Source organism: Abrus precatorius, unplaced genomic scaffold (genome assembly GCF_003935025.1).
Source record: "Abrus precatorius isolate BTA unplaced genomic scaffold, Abrus_2018 Scaffold7, whole genome shotgun sequence".
NCBI lineage: Eukaryota > Viridiplantae > Streptophyta > Magnoliopsida > Fabales > Fabaceae > Abrus > Abrus precatorius.
In genome coordinates this window covers 12,643,663-12,659,273 of record NW_020874417.1, presented here as the reverse complement: position 1 = coordinate 12,659,273, position 15,611 = coordinate 12,643,663, and positions in this window count along the sequence as shown.

The window sequence follows — 15,611 nt, the reverse complement described above, 5'->3', positions numbered from 1 at the left end:
TCAAGTGACCATACTTGAAGATCAAAGATTCATCTCTTGTTCTAGTTTGCTTTTCTCTTCATTATGGATATGTTATTGATTATTCTAGCTTTTTCTTTCTACATGAGTAACTAAATTCATAGCTAGGGCTATGGTAATTATTGTTCATGACTTTATGAAATTTTGATATTGGAATCTAAATTTGATTTACGCTTCGTGATTAGAATTTATCTTATCATTTCTCATTCTTAACTCTAATTAATTACATCGTCAGGCGATCGTACATTGGTTAATTAATAAATCTATAGGATAAAATAAGATAAAAGATTAGGTAGACCAAACCAATCTTTATCTTCTAATTATTATTGAATTAACAAATTCATAGGATCCTTAGCTTTTTCTAATTGATAACTCGCATGACCATTGTGGATATTAACTTAGAAAAAAGAATATTAATATTGCATGACCAGTGGATATTAATAGTATTAGTATAAATGATTAGTAATAATCAGGAAATCGGATTTAGATCTAAATAGAAAAAATAGCATAAAGGATTAAATGAGAACACCAATACGCCATAGATTTCTCTTTGATAAGTGTAACCAAGACGTGCTCTGTGTTTCTTGCTCTTAGTTTTTACAATTGATTTTATAAATTCTCGTCCTGATTAATCTTGCATATTTGAAGCTCAAACAATTAAATTAGGAAAACTTTTAGTAGTTGATAAACAATCCTTGTGGGATGATATTTTAAGAACTTAGTTGAAAATCCTTTATTAATTTTTGATGGGTACACTTGCCATTCCGAACATGAAACCATCTCACAGATGTCGAAATATGCTAAATTTCTCAAGAAGATGCTAAGCAACAAAAAGAAATTGGAAGAATTTGAGACAGTCAGATTGAATGAGGAGTGCTCAGTAATTTTACTAAGGAAGTTGCCGCCTAAGCTTAAGGATCCAGGGAGTTTTACAATTCCATGCATTATAGGAAATTCTTATTTTGATAAAGCGCTCTGTGATTTAGGCGCTAGCATCAATCTAATGCCATTTTCTGTGTTTAGAAGGTTGGGTATGCAAGAACACAAGTCAACTTCAATCTCTCTGCAGCTTGCTGATCGTTCAAGGCAGATAAGTTTATGTTTTCTGCAAATTTCATTGTCCTTGACATGGAAGAGGATGACGAAGTACCCATCATAATAGGGAGGCCTTTCCTAGCCACAAGAAAAACGATAATAGATGTTCAGTAGGGGAAGCTTACATTAAGATTGAATGATGAGGAAGTAGTATTTAAAGTTTTTAATTCACTCAAGCATCCATCCACTTTTGATTCATGTAATTTTGTGACAACTGCAGATGCTAACTCCCTCTCCCTAAATGTGCTACAGGTACAGGATAAATTAATAGAAGTTGCGTTGGAGAGGATACTTACATTAGAAAGGAGAGATCTTCACGACACTGAAGAAATAACAGACAAGATCTTAGCATTAAACAGTGGGGTGCCTGGAAGATGGTTCGGGTGAAGGATATTTGAAGATATAGGAGAACACTCCGGAAAAAGAACCAAGCCATCAGTCAAAGAATCTCCTGAACTAGAACTCAAACCTCTACCATCGAATCTTAAATATGCCTTTTTAAACCCTCCATCTCACTTACCTGTAATTATTTCTGATAATTTGACAGGTAGCATAGAGGATAAGCTTCTGAGAGTACTGAGGGAGAATAAGGAGGCTTTCGGGCGGAGCATCAATGATATGAAGGGCATCAACCCTTCCATATGCACTCATAGAATTCACCTGGAGGAGGAGTTCAAACCAAAAATGCAACCCCAACGGCGATTAAATCATAGTCTAAAAGAAGTGGTGAAAAATGAGGTAATTAAGTTCTTAGATGCCGATATCATATTCTCAATCTCTGATAGCCCTTAGGTGAGTCTTGTACAGGTTGTACCAAAGAAAGGACGGACTACTATTATGCAGAATGAGCAACAGGAGCTCATCGCCGTCAGAAAAGTAACAGGATGGAGGATGTGTATCGACTACAGGAAGCTTAACGAAGCCACCAAGAAGGATCACTTCCCCCTCCCTTTTATTGATCAGATGTTAGAGAAGTTAACTGGGCATGAATTTTACTGTTGTTTAGATGGCTATTCTGGTTATATGCAAATACACGTGGCTCTTGAAGATCAAGAAAAAACCACCTTTACATGCCCCTATGGTACATTTGCATATAAACGAATGTCGTTTAGATTATGTAATGCCCCTGCTACTTTTCAAAGGTGTATGATGGCTTTATTTTCTGATTTGTTAGAATATTGTATTGAAATCTTCATGGATGATTTTTCTGTATATGGCACCACATTTGATAGGTTTGTACATAACTTGGATTTAGTTTTACAGAGATGTCAGAAGGCCAATTTGATTCTAAATTGTGAGAAGTGCCAGTTTATGGTTAATGAATGCATTGTTTTGAGACACAAGGTGTCAGGAAAAGGTATTGAAGTAGACCCTGCCAAGATTGAGACTATTGCTAAATTACCTCTCCTTAAAAGTGTAAAGGCAGTCAGGAGTTTTCTAGGGCATGCTGCGTTTTATAGGAAGTTTATACAAAACTTCTCAAGAATAGCAAAACCCCTTTCTGAATTATTGGCTAAAGATGTAGAGTTTAAATTTGATGAAACATGTTTATTTGCTTTCATGAAATTAAAAGAGAAATTAATAATTGCTCCTGTGATTGTGGCCCTGACTGGTCTTTGCCTTTTGAGCTAATGTGTGATGCTAGTGATGCAACTGTGGGAGCAATTCTGGGACAAAGGTAAGATAAGGTGTTTCATGCCATCTACTATGCAAGTAAAACCTTAGACGATGCTCAGCGTAATTACACCGTTACAGAGAAGGAATTACTTGTTGTTATCTTTGCATTTGATAAATTTCGTTTTTAGCTGATAATGTCCAGAGTTGTTGTTTTCACTGACCATTTTACAATCAAGTATTTGTTGTCGAAACAGGATGCTAAACCAAGAATTATACGATGGATTCTTCTTCTCCAAGAGTTTGATGTAGAAATTAGAGACAAGAAAGAAAGTGAGAATGTTGTAGCCGATCATTTGTCCCGATTGGATGCTTCAGTAAGGGAATCCACAATGAAGGAGATCAAGGACTCTTTTCCTGATGAGAGGCTCCTCGCAATCTCTAAGGCACCTTGGTATGCGAATTTTGTAAATTATCTGGCAGGTAATGTAACTCCTAAACTACTCGACAAGCATAGGCTTAGAAAGTTTTGGTCTGATGTGAAGCATTACATTTGGGATGAACCTTACCTCTTTAAGATTTGTAGGGATAATATGATTAGGAGGTGTGTTTCAGAGAGTGAAGTTAACGAGATCCTTAACCATTGCCATTCTAAGGAGGTGGGAGGTCATTGTGGATCATCGAAAACTGCTCATAAGGTCCTGCAATGTGGTTTTTATTGGCCTACTTTGTTTAAAGATGTTCATTTGTATGTTAAGTCATGTGATAGGTGTCATAGAAGTGGAAATATATCTAGGAAACATGAAATGCCTCTTAGTAATATCTTAATTTGTGAATTATTTGATGTTTGGGGCATAGATTTCATGGGGCCTTTCCCCAAATTCATGCATAATGAGTACTTATTAGTAGTTGTTGATTATGTTTTTAAATGGGTAGAAGTTGTAGCATTACCCACCAATAATACTCGAGTTGTGATCAAATTTTTAAAGAAAAATATTTTCACTAGATTTGGCACCCCTAGGGCTATTATTAGTGATGGTAGCACTCATTTTTGCAATAAACAATTTGAAAATATTTTGACAAAATATGGTGTCACCCATAAGGTGGCCACTCCTTATCATCCCCAAACTAGTGGGCAAGTTGAGATATCTAATAAGGAATTGAAAAGAATTTTAGAGCACACTGTTAACAGCTCCAGGAAAGATTGGTCTCTGAAATTAGATGATGCACTATGGGCCTATCACACTGCTTTCAAAACCCCTATTAGTATGTCCCTTATCGTTTGGTTTTCGATAAAGCATGTCACTTACTAGTTGAGCTTGAACACAAGGCCTACTGGGCTTTGAAGTTCCTAAATTTTGATTCACAGGTCACAGGTGAAAAGAGATTGTTGCAGCTCAATGAATTGGAGGAATTGCATTTTGAAGCATTTGAAAATGCCAAGTTATACAAAGAGCGTACAAAGAAGTGGCATGATAAACACATTTATCATAGGAGTTTTCAAGCAGGTGACAAGGTTCTGATTTATAACTCTCGGTTGCGACTGTTTCCTGGAAAACTGAAATCCAGGTGGTATGGCCCCTACAATGTGGTCAAGGTTCTTCCATATGGAGTACTAGAAGTGTCCAAGCATAAAGAAGAACACTTCCATATCAATGGGCTGAGAGCAAAGCTATACATAAAGAATGTGACCCCTCCTGGTCACATGATAACATTTAACTAGCCCAAGCAAGATGTCAGGCTCGCGACATTAAACAAGCGCTTCCAGGAGGCACCCTGTGTTATGTTTTTATTTATTTATTTTTCTTTTCATAATTTTATTTTAAGTTTTCATTTTCTTTTTATATATATATAATGAAGAGGTAGACAAATGTTGCACGGTCGCGCTTACATCATGCACGACCGTGCACAATAAGAACATGGGCGTGCCTTCCTTAAACACGCCCATGTTAAAAAGGGTTGTTTGGGCGTGCTTTCATTAAATAAGCACGTCCATGCTTAAAATATGCACATGAGTGCCCATTTGCTGATTTTGAAAAATAAAAGGGGGGAAGGGTGCACAGAACATGCACGCCCTTTCTCCCCAAAAGTATTCCCACACACCATTTCTCTCAATTTCAGTCTCTTTCTTTTAAGCTCCCTTGGGCTTCAATTATTTCAGGTATGCTTTCATGCGTTTATCTTATTTCATTTTGGTAAGCACCCCTTTATGTTTTTCATTGTTATGTAGGTAAAAATTTGTTATTTTTGTGCACGAAGCACGACTGTGTATATGAACAGCACGGTCGTGCATATGAGTTAGGGTTTTGGCATGGCCGTGTTTATCACAAGCACGGGTGTGCTTTAAGTACTAGAACGATCGTGCTTGTTTAGGAGAACGGCCGTGCATATTCACCAGGACTGACATTGGCTCTCTATTTTTCCTGCAGAAAATGCCTTCTAAAAGAGCTTGTGAAGGTACCTCCAGTTTGCCAACAGCTTATGAGATTTAGTTTCGAGGTGAACAGGGTACAGTAGCAGGATACCGCAAGTGTTTGGACACTTTGCTAGGGTTTGAGTTCCTCCCAACATGCTATTTGGACGAGAATATTCTTCAAGAACATGGTCTCTGAGAGGACGTCTCCAGGTACATTGCAGCCATAGGATGGGTGTCCAGGCTGTACGAGCACCAGCATACAAGGAGCCAGTCTTGGAGTTCTTGAGTTCGGTCACATACACTGACGACTTGAGGGTACATTTCCACATGACTACCTAGTGCGACATCACGTTGGCACAGTTCAACGTCCTCTGCCAATTTGAGACAGAGGAGTTAGTCCAGACAGAGGCATATAGAGATGCATTGGTAGAGATTCCTCCAGGCTATTCTGAGGACACATCTTGGCAGGAGATTACTGGCACCTATGACGTCTACAGGGCCTGACTCTTGAAGAGCATAGCCATTTGAGATCCAGTGCTGCGAGTGGTCCACAGGTGGCTTGTACATTCTATTTTTGCATGCAGCCAGAGCACAGGTAATGTTAGCTCTCACCACTTGTTCATTATGTGGTGCATGCTTCACCAGCACCGTGTCAATGCTGGGCAATTTCTTCTACTCTCGTGCATGGGCCTAAGAGCACGTCAAAACACCTTGAAGACCGGCTACATCTGTGTAGGGTCCTTCATATCTCGTCTCGCCCTCAACCTTTAGCGAGTACATTAGAGAGACACGAGAATTGCCGAGATGACCCCTCTAACTACAGACACCTTTTACCGGATGGGCATATTAGTCCGAGCAGGAAATGGGGAGTTCGTACTGGCCCCACCCCATGCACCCGCCAAAGAGGAGCCAGCGGTACTCGAACAGCAGCCTGAGCCTCTTCTTGCTGACAAGGATGGAGAGTTTCATGATGCTCCAATGGAGCCGCTTTCATCCCCTGCTCCTGCTCACCACCTAGATCTACAGCAGTTACACCAGCACATTGATCAGAGGATGGATAAGTACGAGGCTCAACTGGCTGAGTATTCTGCATTGGTCCATCAGTGCCTTGACCAGCAGGAGACCCAAATCGCAGAGCTCCTCCGCCTGTTCTAGCATCATTTCCCTCTTCCTCAGTGACTTATGAGTTTCATAATTTCTTTTATGTCTTTTCTTTTAGTTTAATATCTATTTTTCCTATTTTTTTATTCCATGCACCTTGGTTCTATTCATGTACTTAAACTCTAGCTTCTTTAAAATATTTGCTACTTTAAGCTAGTCTACTAAATATTCGTAGGTCGACACTATGAGCTTTATCAACGCCTGATTTCACCAGGCAGTATTTTTCTTTTTTCTCTTCTCTTAATTTATTTATTTATTTCTATTTTTTCTGAACATAGAGGACCATGTTTAGCTTTAAGTATGGGGGAGTAGTTTCTAATTATATAATTATTATTACATGTTCTTAAGTAAAGTGTCTATGCTATTTTTGTGATAATTTAAAACTTTTTCCCTCATGGAACCCAATTTTTTCAGATAGAAGAGTATGTTAAGTGATTATTATTTGGCATTATACTTTCATTAGGAAACTAATAATTAGCTAAGTTCCTTAATTTTATGCTCTACATTAAACTGTAACTCACATATGTGAGTTTTGAGCCTTAAAGGGAATTTTTAATTAATTGTACCCCTTTTCATTGTTTTGTGTGATTATCTCTTTAGGATTTATGCTCTAGAACTTGACTTGGAACCGACTTAAGACTTCTTTTTTTAATTGCATGTTTTAATGTGATTTAGGCATAATAAGATTTCTTTTTTCTTGGCCTTTCAGCATGTTTGAGATAAAATTAGTTGCCCACTTTGAGCTTTATTGATTTTCTTGGTCCCTTGCATTAAATTTATAAAATATTTTGATGACCTTGAGTTTATGAATAGAGTAATTAAGTTGTTGAATTGCTTGATAAATTCTCCTCTATATCTCTTATGTGCAAAAAGAAAGAAAGAAAGTATGAAAAATAAAATGAAAAATAAAAGAAAAGAAAAGAAAAAGGGTTATATATGGTTGAAAGGAGAGAGGAGTAAAGATATTATTTAGAATAAAAATAATAATAATAATAATTTTACTCTTGTTGCTTCATTTGTAAACTTAGGGGATGTTTATAATTTTTATAATTTATTACCCCTTTGTATATTTCCTTTCTTTCATTTATCTCACCTTAATTATTATAACCCCTTGGCCACATTATAACTTGTAAAAGACCTCATGATTTTTACTTGCATTTAATTTATCTAGTGGAGAGTTGGTTTATAGTCAAGCATATAGTAGTACACTTTTCTTTAGGAGAACTGAGTGATATTTTATTTTGTCCCTTAGTGAGAGAAGAAAATGGAGTACCTCAGTTTGACGTTTGAGTGAAAAGTATAGAAAGATTCTAATTGGGAATCATTTTGATTGTTTAAAGCTCAGTAATATTACTCTTGTTGCTTTATTTATCTCCTTTATCTCGAGTTCCTTGTGTGGTATTATGTTTCAAGTTATTACGTTATTCTCTTAACCACACTTTGCCTGAGGACAAGCAAACAGATAAGTATGGGGGAGTTGATAAGTTTGTAATTTGGCTATATTTTACAGCCATATATTAATATCTAACCCTTACTTCTTTGAGATTTTACAGAAATTTATATATTGTTTGCGCAGTTTGGTAGAATAGAGGCGGAAGTGAGTTTTGGTGCATTTTGGGCCTAAATGGATGGGGTTAAAAGCCTCACAGAAATAAGCACGTCCAACATAGCACGGGGTCTGCTTCAACGTAATGCACGGTCGTGCTCATTTGTGGAACTTCATTCTCAACAATTTTAAAAGGAGTTCAAATTCTATAAATAGGGGAAGAGAGGATCATCAAAGAATCTTTTTGGACACCAGTTTACACACAACCTTAGTCTTTCGAGTTTTCGATCATTTTTCGCCTCTCTTGCACGGATTCTCAGCATACTCTTGGCAAAAACTTGCTTCAAATGACCATACTTGAAGACTGAAGATTCATCTCATTTCTAATTTGCTATATCTCTTCATTATGGATATGTTATTGATTGTGTTAGCTCTTTCTTTCTACATGAGTAACTAAATTCATAGCTAGGGCTATGGGAATTATTGTTTATGAATTTATGAGATTTTGATGTTTGAATCTTAATTCAAATTTTGTTTCGTGATTAGAATTTATCCTATCGCTTCTCACTCTTAACCCTAATTAATTACATCGTCAGGCGATCGTACATCGATTAATTAATAGATCTATAGGATAAAACGAGATGAAAGATTAGGTAGACCAAACCAATCTTCCTCTTCTAATCGTTATTGAATTAACAAATCCATAAGTTCTTTAGACTTTCTCTAAATTGATAACTTGCATTACCATTGGAGAAATTAACTTAGAGAAAAGAATATTAATATTGCATGACCAGTGAATATTAATAGTATTCGTATGAATGATTGGCAATCACAAGGAAATTGGGTTTAGATCTAAAACAGCAAAATAACATAAAGGATTGAATGAGAACACTCATACGCCCTAGGTTTTTCTCTGATAAGTGTAACCAAGACATGCTCTATGTTCCTTACTCTTAGTTTTATAATTGATTTTATAAATTCTTGTTTTTAATTAATCTTGTATCTTTGAAGCTTAAACAATTGAATTAAAAAAATTTTAGTAATTAGAAATCAATCCTTGTGGGATGATATTTCGAGAACTTAATTTAAGAACCCTGTATTACTTCTTAATGGGTACACTTGCCCTCCGAACACATATTCCAATATCAACCATTTCAACTTGTTTTATTAAAACCCCTCAAAATAACTAAAGAAGTTTTCTTACTTTCTTATGCAAGACTTCCTTCGTAAATGCCATTTATTAGCCTCATCATAGACTAGTTTTTCCTCAAAGCTCATTGTTTTAAACACTATTGGTGTTTTCTTTCAAAGTATTTCCATGCAAGTGAGTGAAATACCTTTTACAAGCAACCAATTTAGCACTTATGAATACGTCAAGAATTATAAACATTTTTAGCATTATAAATGAATAACTGCATATAGAAGTAAAAATTATATATCTATATGGAGGAAATAAGTTTATTATTTTAATCTCATGGGATTTGTGCAACAACTTCAAATCCTGCAACAATTTAATAGTGTTAGTTATCACATTATGAATCCAAGTAGAAATAAAGAACAGCTAGGTATTAGGTGATAGAACAACACGAGACTGAATAATTCAGCATTGAGCATTACTCATTCATAAAAATGCAGAATGGACAACAAGCATAACTTATTCATCACAGTTAAATTGATATAGTTTCAGAAAGTTTCAAGTTACTTTTTGCAAATTTTAATCTTAAACCTTATTGTGTTTGGATGAAATTTTTTTTAAAATTTTAAAAAATATAAAAGCAATAACAAAAAATGCTTAGAGTAAACTCAAATATGAGAAATTTAAATTCTCTCTAAAAACAAGTTATTTGAAATTATTTTTATTTGACAAAAATTATATAGTATTTTAAAATTACAACTTTTACTATCTAAATTGATGTATATTTAATCTACTTCCATCAAAATATAATAGTGTCCATTTTATCGTTTGGGTGGTTGTCGTGTGCTTCATCTCAAATTTTTTTCCCCTTATTTGTTGGTTACACTTTATTTGGATTTATAATTTGAAGTTCTTTTTTTCAAAAATTTGAAGGCAAAAATATGTTTGGGCCAGTGAAATGAATTTGGGCTGAGACTTTTAACTTTCTGAGTCCAACGATAAGGATCCATATCACGAGCTACACGTGGTTATGCCTAAATAGATTTTCTTTTTTTTTTTCTTTCTTTCTATTTTCCTTCTAAGATTGTGTTTCGAATAGTAATTTTGAAAAAAGAAAATCAAAAGTTCAACCGACGGAGCAGTTTTAGTTACAAAATTTAAAAATAAAAAAATATTTTTCTGTGTAGTGACTTAATTATATTTTTCTCTTTCTACTTTGAACTGTCTGTAATTTTAATTTCCTAATTTTCTTTTTCTCAATTGAATATATATATATATAGTTTTAAATTACGTATATTTGGTTTCGTGTTGTTCTTCTTCGTTCTACCAAAATTTATAATTTTTTACTGAATGTTTTTACAAATTTAACTTATTAAAGTATCTTCTACCAAAAAAAGAACATATAAAAAAATTATCTAAATTTTCCAACTTTGAACTATAATCTCACGCTTATAAAATTTTATAATTTTATTAATCTTTTTACTAATTGTCTTGATTCTAAACTTTTAATATAACTTCATATCCAAATTCATCATAAAATCCTTAAATGTTTGAATGGAAAATAATATTTTAAAATTTTAAATAATACAAAAATAATAAAGTGATTAACTTGTTTGATTTTAAATTATGATTTAATTACCTAAAATAATGTAAAATCTAATTTTCAATTAAGCTTTTAAATTTGCTACACGCTCATATTTTTTTACCATCAGATCTTTTGTATTTTATCTTTCATAATAAATATTATGTTGATTTTGAGTGTATACTACATAGAAGAAGAAAGTAAAAAGAATGAAACGATAAGAATTAACTGATGATTGAGAATATATAATTCACAAATTTCTGATTTATGACACCTGTTTTTAGTACACAGAAAACAAGAAAATGAATTAGCCTTAAATGAGTAATAAGAGATAAATTATTAAATAAAAAATAGCTAATCCTAAAAAAGGATACTAAAGAAATATAAAATGAACATTTTTATCAGCACTTATCTCAACAAAATCATAAAAATTAACTTATTTATGCACATAAAAATGAGACGAATTTTAATTATAAGTCTGCAAATTCTAAATTATTTTGATAAATGAAGCATATAAGTGGTTGGTAAAAGAATCACCATGAATAAGCAAAATCACATGAAGACAATTAGGATGACAAATAACATGAAAATGTGAAGATCTCAACAATCCATTAACATATATATACTTACAAAAAATTATTTTCAAGACTTGCTTTATCACACCCTTGAATACTCCCATCCAAATTTAAAGTGATTACCCCATCTAGAAGAAAAATTTAAGAAATCCATAGAGGACAAGGATTAGAGGAAAGAATTCAGAAATAAAGATACTTGAATTTTAAACGAGTACGATGGATATCAATCAAATTTTTATTTACAGAACTAATGATGCTAAACAAACAAAAATTATTATGATCATTCTAAGTGAATTATAAAGAGATGATATATAAATTATTATAATTATTTAGAAATTTAAGGAACTAAAATTGAAGGTCTCTCAAAGACAGAAAGAGGAGCTTATTTAAATAACTAAGAGCATCTCAAATGCAACTAGTAAAATTATAATTATGAAGTAAATTTTATTTTCTTAATGTTAGATTTTAATTAATTATGTAATTTCTATCTTTAATGTAATTATTATAAAATTATTATTTTTATTGATCTTGAATTACGTAATTTTTACAATAATATATAGTTCTCACACAATTAAGAGTTTAGTGAGTACTAACTTGAATCTATTATTTCTTAATATTACCTCTCTTTGATGTTGTTGAGTTATTAGTATTTTTTGATATTACCTCTCTTTGATGTTGTTGAGTTATTAGTATTTTTTGATATTACCTCTCTTTGATGTTGTTGAGTCATTGGTATTTTTTCTAACTCTTCTTTCCTCTTTTAGCTCATCTCTAATGGTTGGTAATAGTCTAAATAATAGAGAATGTTGTAACCTCTTTTGGTAACCACTTTTTTATTTTTTTAAAGGGAGATATGAGGGTTTTCTTATTTTATAATTATACTCTCAGTAATTCTATATTTTATATTCAACCACTATCACATTAAATTATTAATTAGAGTCATGCTATAAATTACATAAGTAACTATAACAAAATTATTAAAATAATCTAACACTTGATTTTCATGTCATCTATCGCAAATAAAAGAATAAAGGCAAAGAGAATTATAAGAAATCAAATCTTACACCGATAAATAAAGGAAAAAAGAATATTTAATGAGCCTTAAGTTTTCAAATTTAAGACTAAAGAAAAAAAAGTTGGAAAAAGATAATAGTTTGTCAACTAATTATATTTAGCATTGATCAAATAAAGTCCATAAATATTACACTATGTAAACAAAAGTATCTTTTTAGAGTAAAAAAAAAATCATCACTTATTTTATATCTTAAAAAAAATAATATAGAATATATTAAAATTCAATTAATATCATCTAACACACCATTTATATGTAACTTCAAATTATGGGGCATAAAAAAAAACTTTTTAACATATTAGACCTTTATTAGTCTAGTTAGAATGTCAAAAAGAAATTTTTTTTGTTATTAACTATAAAATATACTTATATTTTAAAACAGTTAGAACCTTTTAAAAGATATTTTAAAAAATAAAACAACTTTTTATACGAATGATAAGATAATTCTAATTTATCTCATATTTGTCTAAAATATTCAAATCTAAAGCTTGTTAGGTACCAAATAGATTTGTGTCTCCTTTGAAAATATTTTATTTCCAGCAATGTGAATGTATTTTTCTTGTCTAATTGAGTTGCTAATCATTATCTGAATAAGCTGAATTTGTTTTGATGATTCTTACTTTTAATGAATATAATATATTCTATCTAAAAATGAGTAAATTTAGTTGAAACAATTTGTTTGTCTTGTATTTTTAATTTATTTTTTAAAAAAAAACTTTTGGGAGAGGAGATGGTGCCTAGTTTCAAGACACAAAAAGTTGTCAAACTTAAATAATGTTTAAAGAGAATTTATATTTATCTTGTTTTAACAAGACGAGTGAGTTTAAACATGCTATCTATTAAAATTAGGCTTGCATTTTATTTTAAGATATCTAAAGTAGGGTAGTTTGATAATCCTAAAATTATACTTTTTTATAATTAAAATATTAAAAACAGAAATATAAACATATTTTATTCCAATAAAAAAAGGTAGTTTGTTTGGCTTTGGCAGCAAATTTATTATATGTTTTACTTTAGGATACTAGAACAACTTGTTAATTCTAAGACTTTTATCCTTCTACATTAATATAAAATATTAAAATATTGAAAATCAATTTTATTTCAATAAAAGGGGTTAAGTTAGCTATGTTAATGATCAAATGAAGTATACAAGATGCCAAATTTATACTCATAAGCGTTTGATGGATCATATTCCCCGATCACAACACAGTCAATATTTGAAATAAGAAGCAAGTTATGATAGAGCTCTCTTACAATACAAAGAAACTGAAGAGGCTTAAAAGTTAAATGATAAGTTGGATGGGCTTATTTATAATATAAATAAGATGATGTTGACTAGTGTTTTAAAGATATTGGTTGAAGAATAAGAAATAGAATATTTTTATTAAAATCATTTATTATACAAAAAAATATATCAAATTATTTTATTTTTACTTTTGTAAGTAATTAAAACATTTATCATAATATATTTAATTTTTTTAACAATATCCCCAATACATTAATTTCAATAACTCGTATAAATAAACCAATCTAATGCCATATGGCTCAAATGAACTTAATTGCTATAAGTAGGTTTTGGTTATCTGTATTTTCATTTTCAGTTCATACATTTCATTTATAATTATAAAATTATCATATTATTGCTTTTATTTTGTTTTGTGATTTTGATAATTTGTAAAAGCAAACGTGTTTTAAAATTTTTGTGAATTCTTAAAAACAAGAAGCAATATAAGTAATCAAAGTAATATTCATGCAATTAACTGGTTGTTAATAGTAAAATATTTATATACTTTAACTAGAAATAAAAACAAAAACAATACTGTTTTAAAAGTCTTATCCTTTGAACAAGGACTTTTTTAGTGTTATTTGTCCACCCAAAAGGGCAAGAAGGGAGGGTGGAAAAAAGAAACAGATGACTGAGAAAAGATATGGGATGTGTAAGTGTGACCTTAAATATGGCCAACAAGTTTGGGTGTAATGGACCACAACGATAAGTAATGGACCTTAAATCTTGCAATGATATGTAAAGACTCCACTTCGCTACGGCAAATTTCATGAGATTTGGAATAATAAGATATAGTCTTGACCCAAAAAACAAAAGAATAATATAATGTAGTCGTATTAAAAAGAGAAAATGTAAATTTTATTAAATTTAATTAATGAAACTTATAAACAACTAAGGTTAATCTTATTTAATAAAAATAGTATAATTTTTATTTTAACACGATCATATCATGTTACTTGTTAACATTAGATGATGTAAATTCCATTGGATGGACATTTAACTTTTCTCAATTTAAATAGCCTGCAACTGCTCCTTTTGTTTTCTTGTACTTTTCTCTTTAACTTTAACTTAGAAAGAATATAAAGCGGGGCATAGAAGACTTAGAAAACAATAACCACTATTATAAAAGAACGTATCAAATAAACAGAGAAAGAAAAGAGATCTTATCATTTAAATGATCATAACATTGTTCATTTCAAATCCAACAAAGTAGTTACCAAAAAATGAATATAGAGAGAAGAGAGTGAAAAAAATGAAAAATCTTTGAATGTGGGTGTGAGTAAAGTCTAATCAATTGAAAGGAAACGACGTAGAAAACTAGCTTTGAATCTCTACAACACATTGGCTTCAAGTATCAAAGTCCAACTCCATAATGCAGTGGCCCCACATATGCAAATGCAAGTTGTGAAAAAGGTTAAGAAACAAGTTGAAATCACCGTAGCACCTGCTACGCTGCCAATTATCATGGTCACTCACATATTGTGGTCTCAACTTAATACGTACCTCTTGTACCAAAAACAATTTTATTTACCCAGAGAAAATAAAATTCAGTGTAAATTTAACTGTAACTAAATAATTTTATAAAATGTTGTATAAAAATAAAATAAATAAGTAAATTATTTTATTTTGATAAATGATATACATTTTTAAAATATAAATAAATATCAAATTTTATATAATATATTTATACTTAATATTAAAAAATTTTGACATATGTGTCTAGATAAATATTTACTCCAATATCATTCAAAACAGTGATCATCACTTGTAAAAAAACATTTTATTCAGATAATAATCATTAATAATAAGTGAGATATAGTTACTGTTAGGTGGTAAAATTAAACGCTTATATTTTTTTAATAATTTATTAAGTAGATTAATTTTTTAAATTTTATTTAAAAATAAAATAAATCAATAAATTATTTATTTAATGAATAATATATTTTTAAAATATCAATAAATATTAAATTTTAAATTATATATATATAAGTATCTAAATTGTATAAAATTAATATACATCATTATAAAAATAATATAAAACAATTAAATCAATCAATTTTATATTTTAAAACTAAAAATCTTGTTTTTCTAGATTAATAAAAGTGGGTGAAG